This window comes from Cicer arietinum, chromosome 3 (assembly GCF_000331145.2).
Source record: "Cicer arietinum cultivar CDC Frontier isolate Library 1 chromosome 3, Cicar.CDCFrontier_v2.0, whole genome shotgun sequence".
In the NCBI taxonomy this organism is placed as follows: Eukaryota; Viridiplantae; Streptophyta; class Magnoliopsida; order Fabales; family Fabaceae; genus Cicer; species Cicer arietinum.
In genome coordinates, this window is record NC_021162.2 from 45,481,408 (window position 1) to 45,489,928 (window position 8,521).

Here is an 8,521-nt window from a genome sequence, read left to right on the forward strand (position 1 = left end):
TATATATATATATATATATATATAAATTACGAATAAATATTTATTAGAATGAGTTTATAATAATATAGTAATATGATTTAATGATTTTATACATAAAGTGTGTCCTTAAACTCTATTTTAATCCAACTTGTTAAGATTTGATTATGTTCTTTACAAAGTCTCCTTGAATAAATTTATATTAACAGTTAATAAAATAAAGTTATGATATTTTTTTTGTTTTAACTTTCTTTTAGTTGACTAAAAATTTATACATTTTTGTGATAGACAAACACAATACAAAATAATTAGACCTTAGAAAAGTAACATTAGATCATAGGTAATATTATTGTGATGTACATGCATATTTAATAAATGAAACAAATAGTTTTGATTCTAAAAATTATAAATTGTTTCATTATGTGTGGATTATCCATTGAGTTTTAAAGATGGTGAGAAATGACATACTCAATAGCTGCTTTGGTAGCATTTATATGTGCGGCAATGTAAATAGTTCGGTGTTCATTTTTCAATGGATTTGGAAGTTTTGTAGATGCACAACCTACGTAAAGAGAATATCACAAAACAAATATATTAATCAATCTCCTTTTTTGGCATACCATATAAATATTAGTTATAATATTGTAAATGTGATAAAAATGCAACACCAACCATTTTCAGTTATGTAGATTTTAGGATTTTTGTACTTGTTGTTAGTGTAGATTAAGAAATTTATATAATCCTTCCGGATAGACATAGAATCCAGCATATTGATCCTACAAATTATCAACATTGGAAAAAAATTATAAAGCTATTCCTCTAACAAATATCATTGTCTTACATTCTTGTCATTAATTTCTCACCTTGTACCCAAGGGTTTTTCCGTCAGCGTTAAAAACTGCAATTATAAATAAAATAAAAAATTGTAATTTCTTGTAATTCTCTTACATATCATACAAGTAGTGAAGATATTTTTTCATATCAATTATTATTATTTATAAAAAAAAAATATAAGTTTGAGCAAAAGCATACCTTCAGACCGAGCTAATGCATCAAAATTGTCACCAATAACTTTGGTTCTATTAGGTTCATGTATAGCAAAGTGAGAAGTATAATAATTGATCCCGATAAAATTTGTGCTTCCTTTTAACATTTTTTTCTCCTTTTTAATGAATTTGGGTAGCCTATTCCCTACCAACGTTTTCATTATTTTTGGATAATCCCCATTGAAGACCGGCTCCAGAAGCCTGAATATCGAAAGTAAATGTAGAAAAATGAATGTCAAAATTAAATGCAGCAATTTTTTTTTTTTTTGATATCACCATGTATTAACCATCAAAAAGGATTTAAAAAGTTAAATAACTAAGACGTGGAACTAGTGTTAAAATACAAAAGGTGAATTAAATACATCTTAAGTAAACACTTACCATCCCCAATAAAAATCCATTAGTCTTTGAGCAGCAGCGACATCCTCGCGTTTTGAACTGTACGGAACATAAGCTCCTGAAGAAATAGCAAGTCCAATTTCTCCCCCTTGTATTGCCTAAATCAAATATTCAATGGAAATTAACATTTGGTATGTTCTTTAAATTTCTCCTTGTTTTATAAATGTTTCACACTGTTATGAATATTGACTATTAATTTACATATATTTTGATGTGATCGAGGTTGATGTTATATACGTAACATGCATTATCCAAAATATGTCTTACTTGAAATTTCGTTCTGTATAACTTTGATGCTGTAGCATGAGCAATGAGGAAGTTGTGAAGTAAAATATATGCTTATTTACATATTCTAGTAGTTTGGCATGCCTCAGTTGAAATATTATCAATGTTGTACATATATTGATATATAGATGTGACTTTTGCCTCATTGATTGTAGTCCAATGTTTCACTCGATCTCCATATGTTTTGAATAGAAGTTCACTAAAATCTTTGTAATGTTTCCTGAAATTTAACTTTACCGTAAACAATATAAGCATGCTTGGTGAAATTTCATGATTATTTATGTTTGCTGACTTTAAGAATAAATCACTTCAATGAAAATAAAATATTTAAAAGAGATTATATTCAGGTAAATTTACACAATGGAGCGATTTAAGAAGCCACCAAGCTTTTGTTGAAGAGCTAATGGATAGTCAAAGTGAAGAATAGTTACAAAAGGTTCAATACCTGCACATTTAAATTGAACATGAAAAAAAATAAATAAATAAAAGTTATCATTTGTATTTTAAACATTTCTAGTTGAATCTGATTAAAGTAATGAATTTTTCATTCTTAAAATCATACCATTTTTTAGTAATTCGTTGATCAAATTGTTGTAGAAGTTAATACCTTCTTTATTTATACCTCCTTTCAAGGTTCCATCTAAATAATTGGTTGTGGAAAATGTAAAGAAAAGTAAATATATTAATTTTATTGAATATTGCAAAAAATGAATATATTGTAACATTATCTTTTTATACATATTAAATAGAGTTTAATGAATATTTTCTAACAATGCAAGTTGTCATGTGTACCACTTCATCATAATATTATTTATAAAATAAATACTAACATAGTGTGATATGATTCAATTGACTATTGGATAAATGTTTGTATATTGGCTTTGCAACTTCATATCTATCAAACTCTAAAAGACATATAAAGTAATATATCTTAAAAGGGTGGAGATAGTTGGCTGTAGAAGTAAATTTGAGATAAGTTACTTCGTTTAATAACTCAATATAAACAATGAGTTTCACTAATTTAATAACTCAATATCACACACACAAAATTTTATAAAAAAAATATAAAATTGGTAGTTATGTAATCTTACCATCGATATTTACTTATATTGTTTAAAAGTATCAAATAGTTTAAAATTTAATAAAAATGTGTGGAGTTAATGGATCCCACCCATCTTAAAAAGGCTAAATTATATGTTTAGCACCTTCACTTATATTTTGTTTATAGAAAAATATTAGTAAATTAGTAGTTAGGTTAGTTTTTTGACGTTCCTTATTTATGCTTTAGCTCCTTAACTTATATTTAGATTTTACTTTATTCGTGTAAGTTATGTCCCATTTTGGTATTTTAAGAATCAATCGATAAACATTTTAGTTCATTCCATTAGCATTATGTTTTTTTTTTTTTTCATTATGATTAATGTTAGTAATTAGTATTATCTTTTTTGAAATGTAATAATTAGTATTGTTAGTATTTTACTGATACTGGGGATCAAGATTGCGACCTCTTTCTCACTTCATTCCCTAACTTACTCAGCCTATTCACAAAGCCTATTAGGGTTATGTTTGACTACGTGTAATTTTTTATACGTGTCTTATGTATATTGATTTGGAAAAATGGCTCTAAAACAAAGTCTTTAATTCTTCTCTAAATTATAGATCAAGGGTTTTCCTATATCCAGTCTTTGTTTTCCCAACTAGAGAACTATCACTAAATACTAGACAATGATCTCAAAACAAATATATAATATTCAATAGGCAAAAAATATCACTCCAATGATACTTTTAAAATGGAAATTACACAAAGAATGTGGGAAAGGTTTTCAATCATTGAAAGTCTTGTGTAGTCACACAAATTTTTACTCAAAGAAAGATAAAGGAACCAATTGACTACACAAATATTTACTCAAAGAAATGTACAAAGGAACCAATAGTCACTTGTAAGTAGAAATTTGTTATAGAAAATCAATCATATACTAAGACATTTGTTCCAACACATATAGCCTAAGTACTACTTGTTTGATGTTGTTGTCCAAAGATTCTACCCACAAAGGTTGTTTGCTTTGGTGATAGAGTCTTTTGATAACAATTCAAGAAAATCATCTTCTATTGATACCAATGTTGTTATGAGTCATAGTAAGAAGTTTAACAAAGATGTGAAGTTGATATTTTCCAAACAATTAGGGGAAGATGCATAAAAATCCTAGAATTATAATTTGGAGAATGAAGATAATATTCAATGTCATTTGTCGAATCAGGATAAACACCGAACACATAACACAATTTTAACAAAATCAATCGAAATATTCTTAACGAACATAGGTAAAATGTGTAACCTTTACAAGTTAATGGAGAAAATGAATTAAACAAAAAAACTTTAAGGACCAAGTAAAATGAAAAACTAACGTTTACACTCTAGTTATTTAATATTTGAAGTTACATCTGAATCACGTGATATTTGAAGTTACATCTGAATCACATGATGGTATGTATTCAATAGAGTCAACATAAATAATAATATTTTTTATTCCTTATAAGTTATTTATTAATTAAAAAAAATACTTATTAAATATTTAGAATTTGCTAATATACACCTACCTATTTTTTAGAATGAATATGTTAACAAGTTTAACAAAATATTGAATAAATACATTCAAATGTGTAGCTTCCTAACATACTCTTTCAAAAGACATTAAGTTAAGTAACAACTCCAATGTTAGAGACATAATATTACCAAATAACAACTTAAAAACTAATGTTATATAAATTTTCTATCATAAAACCTAGTTAATATATTCCCGCATTCCCTTAAATATTTAATTGTTTTCATTACATTATTTCCTCTTTAGGTAATATAATTTGATATTATGTTATTTTAAATATTAGATAGTTTTAAGTTTAAAAATATTACCTGGCATTATTCTACTCCAAGAGATGGACATTCTATAAGAATTTATTCCCAGCTTCTTCAAATGTTGCACGTCCTCCTATAAGATAGTGCAAATTAATGCAAAGAAAATAGATTCAAAAAATTAAACAAAATATTTTGAGTGTAGATTTTTACTTATTATTACTACACTACACTGTCAATTTATTCAATAAAATATCAAACCAATATAAAAGGTATTCCTTTGGAATAAAATATAAACAAAAATGATAATAGAAAAATTGATCTATATATTTGGACTAATTTTTTAACTACTATTTTTGTTAAGAAAAATAGGGTGGGACTCTGTGTATATTCAATCTTTAATATCTAAATGGAGTAATAATGATTTTTAACAAGAATGGAGTAATAATGTTATGCTTGATTGGTTTTTCAAAGACCGTCAAGCATTGACAGTTGAGCTATTGAGATTTAAGAACGAAGATGGATGAACCATCATTATATTTTCATTAAATACTAACCATAATAATATTTATCAATTAAATAAATCTTTCATCGGTGAACTCACCTTATATCGCTTGTAATGTCCAATCTTTGTGGGAAACTTATCTACATCTATATACACATCTGTTTATGAAAAAAGAAAAAAAGAATTTTTGGAACACAAACTAATGATAGCTAAAAAATGATATTGTTATAAAAAAAAAAAAAAGATATCAACTTAATTTCTCCGGTATTTTAATTTTTTTCAAGTGCAAGTATATATTTCAAACCTTTGTGATGTTTAACTATATCGTCCCATAAACCAAGTCCTCTTCCTCCTTCATGACCTGCTCCTTCAATCTAAATTTACCAAAAACATGTTAGTAATAAATTAACATATAGTATAATTGTATGATAATATATATATATATATATATATATATATATATATATATATGATCAATTGACACTACAGTGTCAAATTTAATATATGACTCATCCGATAATTTTTTATCTCATATTCGTATTACAAAATCCATTGTTTGATCAAAATTCATTGTTTGATTAAAAGCTATTATATGATAGATCATGTCTATAAAATTTGACGTAATCATTTGATATGTCAACAAGATATATCAAAATTAAAATAATATGAATTGAACTTTTAATAAATAAGTTAATTTTGATATATCTCATTGACATATCAAAGTATTTTAGAATAATATCATATTTTATAGGCATGATATATGTGAATATAGTTTTCAATCCATCAGTAGATTTTGTAAAATGGATGTGCAATAAAAAATTATCATAGGTGCGCTAATATAAAGTTTGACACTGTGGTGTCAATTTTCATTTATGAAACCTTTAATAATTCTTTAATGCATACTTGTATTACAAAATTTACAGTTAGATTGAAAGATATTATCACATAAACCATGCGTATAGAATTTTATTTAAATATAAAATTATTTAATATATCTTTTATATAATTCAAAATTAACGTCTTATATATGATTTTATAGTACTATATAAAATAAGCGTTGTAAAAGGTGCATAACAAGCGCGCAATATATCTACATTTTTTATAGCGCTTTTTAATTTTAAAAAGCGTTGTTGTATCCTTTTACAGTGCTCGATTCTACAGCGTTTTTTTTTGTTGTTGAAAAAACACTGTAAAATTCTATTTTTCACGTAGTGAATAAACAAAATAATTTTGATACATCTCGTTGACATAATAAATAATTTGTAGTTTTCAATGCAACGGTGGATTTTATAATATGAATGTTTATTTGAAAATTATCGGAGTTGTCATAATATGAAGTATGAACTTTGATCCTAATCTTATATATGTATATATGTGGGTGGAGATATTTTTTACAAGATCGTTTATATATGTTATTTTTTTTATAATGTACCTGAAGGGCAGAGGATCCGGCACCAAATAAAAAGTCAGGAGGAAATGATGCTCGGTTTGGAAAGCTTGTAGATTTTAAAAGTTTCAATAGAGAGTCATATGGTTTTGTCGTAGCTACATCTTGAATCTAGACATTAACAAAGTTTATGTTGATTAATATATAATATATAATGAAGTAATTATGAATGAATTAATATTATTGTGTCTACATGGTTAAAACTTAATTACATATACCTTTGAATCTAATAAGTCTTGTTGCTTTGGTTCCACATTCGGTAGAAGAACTGCAATAGTAACATTTGATAAGAATACAACCAATGAAAATGAGAAATATTGATTAATGCATATTTTTGCAATCTAGAACGACACTTATTTCGAACCGTATGAAGTACATATTAAAATATCCTTTTGGATAAGCATTAAATATTTTTTTTTTTATATTAAAAAAATACTGCTCAAACTGAAGGAAAATTTTTACCGTACAATCATACGATTGTCAATGTTATATGGGACAAATTGTTGGGCGTTAATAAATTAATATGAAGTTAAAACAAGTGTAGCAATTGTCGATATTATAAGACTAGATACCATGTCTTGATTTCGAGCCTAAAACTTGCAGTCAGTATGTAAGTTTTTTTATCGTTTCATCTACATATCCACACAATAGTGTATCAAAGATACCAATGTTGCACTCATACGTGAAAAAACTAGACATATGATTACAAATAATAACATTAGAGAGAGTTGAGGTAGTAGTTGTAGTAGAAAACATGGTGGAAATTCGGCTAGGGTGGGGTGGGGCATGTAAATAGGTGATATGTAGATTTTGTAAGAACGAGAGTAGATCAAATGAAGGATAGTCAAAACTCTAAAGGTGGGGAAGATCTAGAAAAATTATAAGAGATACTATTAGCTAGGAAATATCTAAAGATTAATCAGCTGGAAAAACATGTTATATGGTAGAATGTTATAGGGTCATTTGATCAATGTATTCGACCCTACTTACTTGGATAAGACTTGAATGTTGTTGTTGTAAAACAAGGTTTAAATGTGTTAGGTTCTGAAAATTCATTTGGGTCAAAGCATACCTCAATGCTAAAAAGTGCTGAAAAAAGTAACCAAAGAGATCTTCACGTTGATAGTTGAAGTTGTACCCACGCCCTTATAGGATGAATTATATAAAGTTTATAGTCCAAACTTATTTTGTATCTGGTTTTTGCATCTCCCTAATTAGCATCTCTTATTATTGGAGTGTTTTCCATATTAAATTCATTTTGTCTTCAAAAAAAACTTTGACGTAACTTGAATCAACTTTCATTATTGAATAACTGTCAAAGGGATTGTATTTCTTAATTTTTAGTTTAACAATTCTTGTTAATTATAAATACAAGTCTATATGATTTTATCAATCTATAATTTGGGTTTTTATACTTTTAATTGCTTACATTTTTATGTTAAAAAAATTGCATAATTTTTACAAAAAAATGCATCTTAAAATTTTAATTACGTATATTAAAAAAAAATCGCTGAAATTAAGTCCATACACTTTTTCAATCAAATAAATTTGGAATGTTGGAAAACCAAAATATAAAAGCAAATGCTCAAACCTTGTGCCTGGGCAAGAATGTTGAAAAGCAAAACAAGGGAGAAGATTGCAAGAATAGTTTTAGAAATTCTCAATGACAAAATCTCCATTTTCTGCATCAAAAGAGAACTCTGGAATTTGATACATATAAAAGCCACAATTATTATAATATATATAGTAGAGAAATGTAAAACCAGCCTAGCTTTCTATGCTTTTGACAACCTATGACATTCTATTCTATTTTTCAAAATTAAAGGAAATTATTCCAACGAAAACCTATGATTGTATTGTTTTGAGATGTCTGTGACTTTTGACAAATACAAATCTTACTATACATAGACTTTCCAATTAAATAATGTTGTTAGTGTCATCGTCAATGATTAATACAATCCATGCAACATATATTAAAATATGATACTATTGATAAAACTTTGTAACTTTAG

At 26.4% G+C, this 8,521-nt stretch overlaps 1 pseudogene; it reads right to left on the bottom strand.

Annotated features, from left to right (window-relative positions):
- The window catches only part of LOC101492861 (furostanol glycoside 26-O-beta-glucosidase-like), an 8,991-nt pseudogene extending 803 nt beyond the window's left edge, over window positions 1–8,188 (bottom strand).
- Between the last annotated feature and the right edge of the window lie 333 nt (window positions 8,189–8,521).